An 11,612-nucleotide genomic window follows, 5' to 3' on the forward strand; every position below is an offset into this window, starting at 1 on the left:
CCCAGTCTCCTGCCTTCCAGTCCGGGATTTAAGGCTTGCTGCTTCTCCAGATAGGTACCTCGCTTTGTGCAGAGCCCTACGGTTTCTCTAGTTCCAGCCTGCCCTTTCTCAGTCTTTCCCTGGGACCCACAGATCTCTCCAGATACTATCTCTTGTCTCCATGCAGTTCTGACTTTTGTCTGATTTCTCCTAAGATGTGTCAGACTCCACTGGGCAACAAATTATTTCTTTAAAGACCCTAAGCACTGAAAAAAAAAATGTAGGGCCCCTCTGCCCTTTCTGCCTACTTGTAATAAAAATTAATATATATGAGGTGTTGTCTGAATATCAGGCACTGTTTTAAGAACTTTATATATGTTAATGTACTGTTTAATTCTCACAAAACATCATTATCTCCATTTTGCAGGTGAGGAAACTGAGGCGGTGAGAGTTGAGTGACTTGCTCGAGGTCACCCCGCCAGGACATGGGAGAGCCCAGACTTAGAGACAGGCAGTCTGGCTGGAGAGACTCTACTAAGCCACGCTAAATGGTAAAATGAGTGTAAAAAAGTTGAATAATAGAGTTTCCCCATGGTATCTACTTTGATGCTTTTTTTGGGGGGGTGTCAAAGCCTTTCAAAAATTTTGTCTGATCTTTTTGGTGTCCCTGCTGAGCAGAAGCCATAAGCACTTGCCCGTTTCCTCTGTTGGGCAGCTGCGCTCTGTTGTGTTACCTCATGTCACACTTCCCCGATGCTGAGTGGGGGCATCAGTGCCGCCCGTCATTGGATGTAGAGGACATACCCGCTTGACAGAGTTTCAGCCGGCACCTGGCCAGGTCTGTCCCCCTAAAGTCCACTCACCAGTGTGGGTGGCCCTGTTAAATTCTCATTGCCAGCAGTTAACTGAGCATTGGCCTGTCCGGCTTGGTTGTCATAGCCCCAGGACAGCCTTGTTTCCCTTCCTCGTGGGAAATAACCAGTACTTAGTTCATCTAGGAAGCCGACCTCCTTGTGTAGAAGAGTGCCTCTCCAATTGCGTGGATCGGAGTCAGCTGGAGGGCTTGTCCCTATAGTTTCTCTTAGAAAGTCTGGGAGGAGGTCCAAGAATGAGCATTTCTGACAAGTTCCCAGGTGGTGTCTGTGCTCCTGGTACCATATTCACGCCCGGGGAACCACGCTCTGGGAACCACCGCCTTGCACCCGTGCTGCTGCAGCATGGTTTATAGATTGGCGCCCGCCAGGGGCTTGCTAGAAGCGCCCAGTTCCAAGCCCAGCCCACGCGTATCAAATCAGAATCTGTGTTCAGTGAGTTTCTCAACATGTGATTTGTGCGTACCCTTGATCATGAGAAGTGTTAGTTTAGATCATGTATTTTGATCCCATTTAGGACTTTTAATGTCAAACAAAGGTAAACCTTATTGGTTATCAATATCCAAAGTAGTCAGTACATTATACTATATTCTGGCCACGAAGGAAACCAAATAAGAATTTATGGGTGATTTAGGGCAGTTCTATCACAGCTCACTCCAGATGACTCAGCACTCTGTCCTTCTAACAGAGAGAAGGTAGTATCTTCAAACTGATAGCAATTTAAGAGATTGTTAATACTCATATGCTCAATGCAGCCTAGTGCCAGAGGGGAAAATGAGCTTTTTTGGCCCCTTCTCTTTCAGTAAAACAATGTATGGCATAGCAGACATGCTCAATTTAAAGGTTATTTGGAGTTTGAATACTTTGAAAATCAGTTAGAAATACAAACTGTTAGTTCTGGGTCACTGATGGTAGGAGAGAGGAAAAACAGAATGCTATTTTTAGTGGGTTTTTTTTTTTTAAGATTTTATTTATTTATTCGACAGAGATAGAGACAGCCAGTGAGAGAGGGAACACAAGCAGGGAAAGTGGGAGAGGAAGAAGCAGGCTCTCAGTGGAGGAGCCCGATGCGGGGCTCAATCCCAGGGCCCTGGGATCACGCCCTGAGCCAAAGGCAGATGCTTAACGATTGAGCCACCCAGGCACCCCTATTTTTAGTTATTTTTACATTTTGGAAAAAATGAAGATAGGCCGACAAGATAAAGTCCATCAAGTTTGCTTTCTAAAAAGTGTGAAGAAAAAGATTATCGAGATTCTTATAATTTTCCCTAAGTCTCAAGATTTTTGGATATTGAAAGTCAAAGATGAATGATCAGGCGAGTGTCCAAACACAGAGAAAATAATTAGCACATGTCAATAAATTCTGACAAGCTGTGTAAGAATAATCAAGCAATACCAACAAAACCGCTACTTCAAACCCAAAATGTGCAAAACGGACGCATCTAGTAAATGTTTCTGAACTATGGAATCTCAATGCTACAAAAGCCTTGAAACTTAATAGTCAAAATAGCCATCTTTCTTGAGTGTTTATGATGTGCCAGGAACTGAGCTAAGAGCTTTATCTACGTTCAACACAGTCTCATGAATCCTTGCCCAAACCTTCTGGTCCCTTGGTTGCTTGTATTTTGCCGATGAGGAAACCAGAGCTCAAGGAGCAAAGAGTCTGTGTGCATTTTTATATACCTACGCCGCCATTATAGACACTCTCTGCAAGAACCTCTTGAATAATTATTAGCTTATGTTGCCTAAATGTTGCTGGTGAGAGGATAAAGAGAAAAACATTTACATATTTACTTACTTTGCCCTAAGATGAAGAATGCTTTCGGTGACAATGATCTTGACATGCCTGGGACTGAGGCGTTCCATTGCCAAAGCTGGGAAAGTCCCAGGCACACGGCGGCGATGTTGATTAGTCTCTGGGAAATTCAGGGAAGTGCAGTCTTGGAGATCGGGCTCTGTAAGTGGCGGGCTCCGGCTTTTCTTTAGTTTTAGTTAACAAGCATGTCTTAGTGGGAAAAGGTGACTAAAAGCACTGACGTGCCTTAGGTTTGTTCTAAATGGATTAATGAATGCTGAGCCTGTCACTGGAATTGGCTTTTTTTGTGTGGCTTTTTTTCCTCAGCCATGGTGATGGATTTGTGGGAGACGTTGGGCCCGCCGAGAATCACAGCCTGCAGTCACGGAACCGGACACTGGGATTTGAGCCACCAAAGGGAACACAGTGAAGTAATCAGCTCTGAATGACCCTGGATATGTTTCAAAGGCTTTGTACCCTTTGACTTTTTTAACTGGTAAGTGAAAAGGCCAACCTTTCTTGCTGTACCCTGCAACCCCCCCATGTTTTCTAATTTTGGCTTGTGAACTCATCTTTAGTGAGGCTGATGTGCTTTGAAGTGGTGGGGTTTGAAGCCGACAGGCAAGAAAGAATTCTTGAGACGTCTTTGGTGCAAAAAGGTAATTTTATTAAAACACAGGGACAGGACCCGTGGGCAGAAAGAGCTGCACTGGGGTTGTGAGAAGTGGCTGATTATATACTTTGGAGCTGGGGGAGGTAAAGACAAAGGGAAGTTTCCAAAAGGACTTTCATTTGCTAAAGAAGACTCACAGGACCCTGGAGGCCTAGCAGCTGTCAAGCTAAGGTTGTTTTCCCGTCTAACAAAGCATTAGCTTTAAGACAGCTGGGCTTCCGGGAGGAATGTCACAATCGGCCTGCCTCAAGTACTTGTCAGGGGGCTGCAGGTTATTAGGATATTTAATTTTGTCTCCATTTCCTTCTGCCGTTGTTCTCCACATCACAGTTTTGTCTGTGGATCTCCGTAGTGGCCCGAGTTGAGGGTGCAGCCCTTCCTTACCAAGAGGAGGTTTTAGTTCCTCCTGCTGGGAGTCCCTGCATTTCATGGTCTTGAGGTGGGGAGGGTGGGGAGCATTTCTTATGCTAATTTCTGGCTTGGTAGGTGAGGATCCTGCAGGTAGTATAAAGTCGAATCATAAGTCCATGGAAGGGCTGACCTGTGATTGTTAGTTCTTGTGGGGGATACTTTCCAGCCTCTACTCAGAGCCCCCATGGAGATAGGCAGGCATTCTTGTTGACTCCCTATACTGGTGGATAATTTTTCTGGTGTATCTAGGGATGCCAAATGAAATACAGGGCTCCCAGTTAAATTTGAATTTCAGATAGGCAACAAATAATTTTCTAGTATAAGTATGTCCCAAATACTATACTGGACATTACCTATATTAAAAATTTATTTGCTGTTCATATGCATTACTGATTTAACTAGATGTACTTTTGAAGGCTGGTTGGAAGGCAGGCTGGCAGGGACACCCCGTGCTAAGAAGAAACCACTCTTAAAAGAATTTTACACCACCGTGGAAGGAGCCCTCCACCCTTTCCCACTTGATAGGTAGATGACAAAAACCTGATTGAATGGCAGGTGCAGGGAGGGTTAATCAGATTAAAACAGCCCACCAACAAACCCTTAAAAGCCCCTAGACTTAGAAACTCCAGTGGCAACCCTCTTGGGTCCCGTCTCTCTTCGGGAGCTTTGTGCTATCACTTTGCTATCTCAATAAACCTTGCTTTGCTGCCCACCACTCTATCTGGTCTACCTCTTCATTCTTTGAGGCAGCGTGACCAAGAACGGAGGGCACCGACGGAGAAAAAAATCCTCTAACACTATGTTATTATTTGCTAAATATGGCAACCTTAGGTGTATCTTTTACTTAGGCTGAGGTCCTTTGGGGAGTCAAGCTTTATTGGGGGTCTCAGTTGTAACTTCTCAACCTGACTGAGGTCTCCTACTTCCAAGAAGACTTTAAAATCTCAATTCTGAGGGGAGCCTGGGGGGCTCAGTCCGTTAAGCATCTGAATCTTGATTTTGGCTCAGGTCATCATCTCAGGGTCCTAAATGGAGCCCTGCATTACGACAGGCTCTGCGCTGGGTGTGGAGCCCGCTTAAGATTCTCTCTCCCTCTCCACTACACCCCCACATTGTGCACATGTGAGTGCGCCCATGTGTGCGTGCTCTCTCTCTAAAAATAAAATTTCAACCCTAAGGTTGTGAGGCTAGCATCAAACTGGAAAGCCCCACCAACCACACGATTGACACACTCTTGGCTCTCTGGCTTCCTATTGTAGTTTTCAGTTTTATTCTTATTTTTGGCCCTTGGAGTTCCCTTATTTTCTTCGCTAAGCTCAGGCATGTCTTTAAAAGAATGTTATATTTTGTCCAGGATTTTCAGGTGTTTTGAAGTGAAAGGGTTTCAGGTTATCTGGGCTATCCTATTACAGAACATGGAAATTGCTACCAGCTCTGTTAAAAGTCAACTAATAATGAAGGATAGTTGGAAGAAAGGCAGGCAGGGACAAGGGGCCCCGCCCTAAGAGGAAACTGTCCTTTATAGAATTTTACATGACCTTGGAAGGAGCCCTCCACCCTTTCCCACGTGATAGGTAGATGACAAAAAACCCGATTGAGTGACAGGCACATGGAGGCTTAATCAGATTAAAACAGCCCACCAATAAGCCCATTAAAACCCCTAAATCTAAATGCCAAAGGGCAACCCTCTCGGGTCCCCTCCCTCTTTGGGAGCTTTGTACTATTGCTCAATAACTATCACTCAATAAACTTGGCTTTGCTGCCCACCACTCTTCGTCTGGTCTACCTCTTCATTCCTCAAAGCAGTGTGACCAAGAACTGGGAGCACTAAGGTTTCCGATACTATATTGGTGTCAGGAAAAGTTAGTATGCAACTCGCTAGACTTTCTGATCCATTCGTAGGAGGGAGCTATTATGCGTGGTGAAGCATATTTGACCTAAATATAACCAAGTCAACAGTACAGTGAGATACTTTGAAATCAGGCTATTAAAAAACAGATAAATTTCGAACGTACCAAAGGCTAAAGATACATGGGAAGGAATGATGAAAGAGCACCTAACTAATTGAAGAAAATGTGATTTGTAAGTCTAGATGGCTTAATTCCTACGGTGGTGTTACCGATGGTCTTACCAATTACTAAACTCCCTTAGTGCAGGAATCCTCTCTGGGAGGGTTACACTTCCCGTTCCCTGCCAAGTGATTGGGGTTTGACTCTTGAAAGCAAGTGATTTGTGGCTTCTCCTATCTCTTTTTCTCTTTGTCATGATAATCCTCCAGTGGTCAGGAGGCAGGGAACAAGGCAGCTGATTTCTGTGGGTATGTAGAGTGAGCAAGAAAAAAAACCCTTTGTTCTTTTAACCCCCAGAGGTTGTCAGGCTCTTTGTTGGTGGAGCACAGTGGGTCTATCTTGTCTGTTACAGGTGCCACAGACCCTCAGGCATGATGCTAGGTACTGAAGCTAGAACAGTGAGCGGATTAAATGGAGTCTTTCTCCTCATGGAATTTAGGTTCTGATACGGAGTACAAAGATTAACCAAATAGAAAAATTAACATAAAAATAAAACTGTGGGGTGCCTGGATAGCTCAGTGGGTTAAGCTGCTGCCTTTCAGCTCAGGTCAGGATCCCAGTGTCCTGGGATCAAGTCTCCAGTCAGGCTCCTTGCTCAGCGGGGAGCCTGCTTCACTCTCTTGGGCCCCCTGTGTGCTCTCCCTCTCTCTCCCTCTCTCTGTCTCAAATAAATAAATAAAACCTTAAAAAAAAATAAAACTGAGATAAAAGTTTTGAAGGAAACCAATTTTTGGTAAAATTAAAATGCATTTCCTTAAAATGATACCCCACCTATTTCTAGAAAAGCCGGAGGCTATTTACAAAATCAAACAATGCACAATTTAGATGAGAGATACATTAATACAGCAGAGGAATCAATGTTACAGGGCCCTTGAGACAAATCAATTACTGCAGGAGGGCACAATAATTTCTACTTCTCTGGAGCTGAGGCAAAAAGGGGAAATATTTGAGTACTTACTGCTTGACAGCAGGACGCAGGCCAGCTTTTTGAGGAACTGAAGTTTTTCTTGCCCTGAATCAAAAAGCAGTTTTTCATCTGGGTCTTCCAAGAGGGATATTGCACAACTTAGTGGGCAGTAACTCCAATTTTGCAAAAGTCACAGGGACGTTGTATAAGTGGATGCTCCTTGTGTATACCATCTATACAAACCGAAGAGAAGAAAATTTCTGCGTAAGGGAAGCCATCTGTGCAGGCAGCTTAGGTGACAGGAGCCAGCTTGGTTACTTGGTGTGGTCTAGCCCCCTGGCGGCTGCGGAGTGCGCCAAAAGTGGCGAGAGATAGGCCCTCGGTGCTCTCAGTATCAGAGGCCTCGCGGGATCCTTTGGAAAGGGCTGGTTTTAAACCGGATTATGGTTGGGTTTTGCAACCTGGACCTTAAATTATTGGCAGAAGAACCCATCTCTTCACTTTAGAGGCTGGAAGGAGGCAGAATTGCCTACGTGTTGTTGAAATCCAAGAGCCTGATCTCTATCTTTTGCCATACGTCAGCCACACAGAGTTCTCTGGGAAGGATCTGTATTTTCCTCAAAAAAGAGCATTAAATGGGGGTACTTGGGGGGCTCAGTCAGTTAAGCATCTGCCTTCAGCTCAAGTCATGATCCTGGGGTGCTGGGATGGAGTCCCACATCGGTTTCCCTGTTCCCTCTCCCTTTGCTGCTCCCCTTGCTTGTGCTGTCTCTCTCAAATAAATAAAATCTTAGAACAAAAGAGCATTAAATTTCCTCAGGTACTTTGATAGGTTAGTTAAAAGATCAGAATTGAGCATCATAAAGCATATAGAAGATTATTTGGGTCTGAAAAACGTAAGGGCTTTTGTTTACCACTCTCGCAAAACAAGAGCCTGCCAGGCCGGCCCTGCCTCATTAGCTGGAGGGATAGTCAACACTTGGGTCTAAGTCAGTGTTGGTGGTAGGAGCCTGCCACAGTCAAGGTCATGTCAGTTCCTCCTTGGAATGCTGACTAGACTGTGGGCCGGGTGGCAGTATGGACGGGAGAACAGGACTGTGTGATTCCAGCAGGACACTTGTCAGAGCCTCCTGTGATTCCTGTAGCAGGTGCGTGTCTGCACCATAAACACGGGTCTAAGAAGTGTATCTTTTGTAGAATTTCTGTAACTGAGTATATTTAATGTATTCCCTTGTTGAATCTCCATTCTGCTGAACGGCAGAAGTTAATCTCAGTTGGCCGGAGGATCTCCTCCTCCCTCATCGTCCTGCATACTGTGGGGTGGAGGAGGGTACTTCTGTCGTCTCAGTGTATTGGCTAGGAAACATCAGGTATCAGGTATGGGGGCCAGGTTGTCCTTGCCCATCTAAGCTGGCTTTGGCAGAGACAGCCTCGATCCTTCTGGGCTCAGGTCTCTGGTCCACCGAAGCCTAGGGATCTGTTGTACTACATTTGTGCCTATAGCTAATAGAAACAGTATTGCGCACTTAAACATCGGTTAAGAGAGTAGATCTCATGTTAAGTGTTCTTACCACACACACACACATGCACACACATGCACACACGCACAAGGATGGAAGGAAGCTTTTGGAGGTGGTGGATACTTCTATTACCTCAACTGTGGTGATGGTTTCATGTCCAAACTCATCAAATTATATATAGAAAATATATGCAGATTTTTGCATATCAACTATACCTTGATAGAGCTGTTTAAAAAAGAATATAATATGTGGCAGGTCATAGTCTAAATGCTTTTTTGTATTAACTTATTTCACCATTGGAATAACCCAATGAGATGGGTACCCATCAGTATGCCCATTTTACAGATGGGGGAACTGAGATACAGAGAGTAAAAGATAATACTCCATTTCACCCAACTAGTAAGTGCTGGAGTACTCTAACTTTAGAACTGACACCCTTAATCCCAGCACTGTGCTGCCCCCTGATGTTTCCCTCCTTTGGATCTCACACCCCATGCTCTCGTGGTCTCCAGGGCTCCTCTCCACCAGCCACTGCATTTCACCTGGTGCTCCCTGGAGGTCTGCCTAGGCTTTCTTTTGCTCATGCTGAGCGCTATCACCAGGGACTCTTTCTAGGTCTCAGGGTCCCCAACCAGCAGCAGAGGCAGATGACTTCCAGGCCTGTCTCCTGGGCTCCTTCTCCCTGTCCCAGCTTCAGGCTCTGACTTTCAGCTCTTTTAGCTAGCTAGCTCTATCTGGATATCCCTAGGCACCTGCTGCTCTGTAGGAAAAAGACTGAATGAATCATTGTCTTTCCCCTGACGTGACTTCTGTGTCCCCATGTCTCACTTGGGGCCCTGTTCATGCTGGGAAACTAGGAGCCATCTCTTTGCTCATCCTCTTGTCTATCTAACCACCATGTTGGGGGAATTCCATTGTTCCCTAACCTATTGCTCTGCTTGGGGCCCTTAGATTTTCTTACTTTGGCCACAGAAAAGGCCGCCTTTGTACTGTCCACTTCCAACCTCATTCTCTTAATTGCATCCTCCTTTAACCACGAGAGTGTTCTCTCTAAAACACAAGTCTTTGTTATGTGTTTGTGTAAGTTCCTCAAGGGCTTCCCATCATTTATAGAAGTTTCTTAAAAATGCAATTCTTGGGTAAATGCGTCAGAGCCACCTGAGTGGTTGTTAAATGGAAGATTTCTGGCCCTTGCCCAGATCTACTAAATCACCACCTCTGGGGGTGTGTACTTAAAAAAAACTTATTTATTTATGAGAGAGAAAGAGAGAGAGATACTGCAGGGTGGGGGAGGGGCAGCGGGAAAGGGAGAGAGAGAATCCTAAGCAGATCCCAGGCTCAGCCTGAGCCCCACGGCGGCGGGCTCCAGCTTGCAATTCTAAGATCGTGACCTCAGCTGAAATCAAGAGTCTGCCACTCAACTGACGGCCCCAGCCAGGTGCCTCAGGGAGTGTGTACTTTTATGATGCCAACTGGGTGATTCTAATATGGCGCCTGAGTGAGATCTAAGCACCCTAAAAGGACAGGAATGCCCTGATCTTTACTGCTGTCTCTAGCCTTATCTCTTGTCAATCTCTGTGAGTCCCTCCAAACACCCAGCTGCTTGTAGGTTCTCCCCACCCCCAGCACACATACTGGTCCTTCCATTGCCTCATTGTCCAGAGTGCCTTCTCCTTCCTTAGCGATGTTGACTGCTCCTTGCATCACCATCGTAGGCACCAACCCCCCCGCCTCCCTAGGCTCTATCATTTGCGGCTCCCCCTTCCTTGTCCTTGCCCATCCTTAGTGTACCATCCTGGAATCACGTTCCTGTCTGCCTCTGGAGTTTGCCAGTTTTGTGGGAGCAGACCCCATGCACCACGCATCTTTCTGTTTCCAGGGCCAGACACAGGGTCTGATCCATAGTAGATGAGCAATAAATATTTGTTGAGGAAATGCATGAGGGAATATAAAGTGACACTGCCGTGCATCAGAGGGCATTGATAGAGAGCTGAGGTATCGTTGAAGCGGGGGTTCCAAGTTCTGCCTGGAGGACTCAGTTACGTGTCACAGCGGAGGGGACATTTCATTAAGTCCTGATGAGAAAAGGATGAGTAGAAGTTTTCCCTTTGGAGCTAAGGGGCAAGGGCGTTGCTGGCGGAGGGAAACTTCAAGGGGGGGGGTCAGCTAGGCACGGCTGCATGGGGTGGGGTGACCGGGAGGCAGCCGCAGCAAGACCAGGGGGTGGTGTCAACAGTGCCTCCTCCAGGAAGGCTCTGCGTGGCCAGAGCACCGCGACTGAGAAACCCAGGGGAGACAGTGCCACCTACTGTGCCGCATTGGTTTCCCAGACCCTTGCATGGGAAGAAGCCGCCCATTATCTAGTCAACACAATGGGAGTTTTAAATTGAAATCTCTCAGAGAATTCTATGAAATATGGACATATGGAACACATTCAACAAATAATGAGCATTATTCTAACTTGTGGTATTTTCTTGCCAGCAAGCCTTTACAAAAAGGTCCTGTCTTTTATTATTTTATGGAATGTATCTTACTTGCGTCCATGATTTTCTCTTTATCCTTCTAGATATTTTCATCCTAAAGTTATATAAGTATCTGAGGCTTAATTGCTGCTGCTCCTTTTAATAACTTCCATTCACTGTTGAGATTTTTATTTCCACATAATAGCAACATACCAAGAATTATACTACAATTCCTGGTAAAGTTCATCGGAATCCAGCTCTTTCAGTACTTCTTGTTTTATGAGTAATTCCCATGGTGAGAACTGTTACAGTGTGTACAGTATCTGACATGGCCCCCAGTGCCTAGTGGGTGTTCAATAAGCTGTCTTGTGGAGAAGGAGACATGTGCTTTCAATTAATCGGATCTTGTGACCCACAGGTGTTTGAACAGTGCTCTTTCCACTAAAGACTACTTCTTCCTCCTCAATTTCAGCATTAAGTCCTTAAGACTATTCTGGATGGAAGAACTGTGAAACTTAATTCACTGTCCGAGCCTTTCCTCAGACTCATGGGGGTGCAGAGAAACTCCAGAGGGAGGCACTAGCCCCTCTATGCTCAGACCCCCACACTTAGGGGGGGGACCTCCATCCCTCCATCCCCTTCCCTTACAGAGATGAGGACGTGGGACTGCGTGCAGCAAACATGCTTCCAGGGACTTTTTTTTTTTTTTTTTAATAATTCTCTGCAGGGAATTCCAGAAAAAAAACAGATTCTCCCTCATTGTGTCTACTCCCAAATCTTTCTGTCTCACACTGATGCAGGTGGAAATTGCTCTAAAGCCAAGCCCTTCATCGCTTTATTCTTGCATTCCTCTTGCTTTTCCACACAGAAGGGGGTCACACGGTTAAATCAAATTCAGGAAAACCCACACCAGTTAGCAGTTCA

The 11,612-nt window shown here is 45.6% G+C and overlaps 1 protein-coding gene across 13 annotated transcripts in view; it reads left to right on the forward strand.

Moving 5' to 3' along the window:
- The window catches only part of LOC123801169 (uncharacterized), a 55,738-nt gene that overhangs the window by 24,705 nt on the left and 19,421 nt on the right, over positions 1–11,612 (forward strand). For 12 of the 13 annotated variants that reach the window (XR_015725921.1, XR_006782131.2, XR_015725918.1 and 9 more), the window contains exons 4-5: positions 407–530; positions 2,974–3,142. The gene's annotated coding sequence lies outside the window, so the exon portion shown is untranslated. Of the gene's footprint in view, positions 1–406; positions 531–2,973; positions 3,143–3,224; positions 10,393–11,612 lie in introns of those variants that run through there. The other variant, XM_087865069.1, reaches the window with a different exon arrangement.

This window comes from Ursus americanus, chromosome 10 (genome assembly GCF_024610735.1).
Source record: "Ursus americanus isolate L20-20 chromosome 10, mUrsAme1.1.p, whole genome shotgun sequence".
Taxonomy (NCBI): domain Eukaryota; kingdom Metazoa; phylum Chordata; class Mammalia; order Carnivora; family Ursidae; genus Ursus; species Ursus americanus.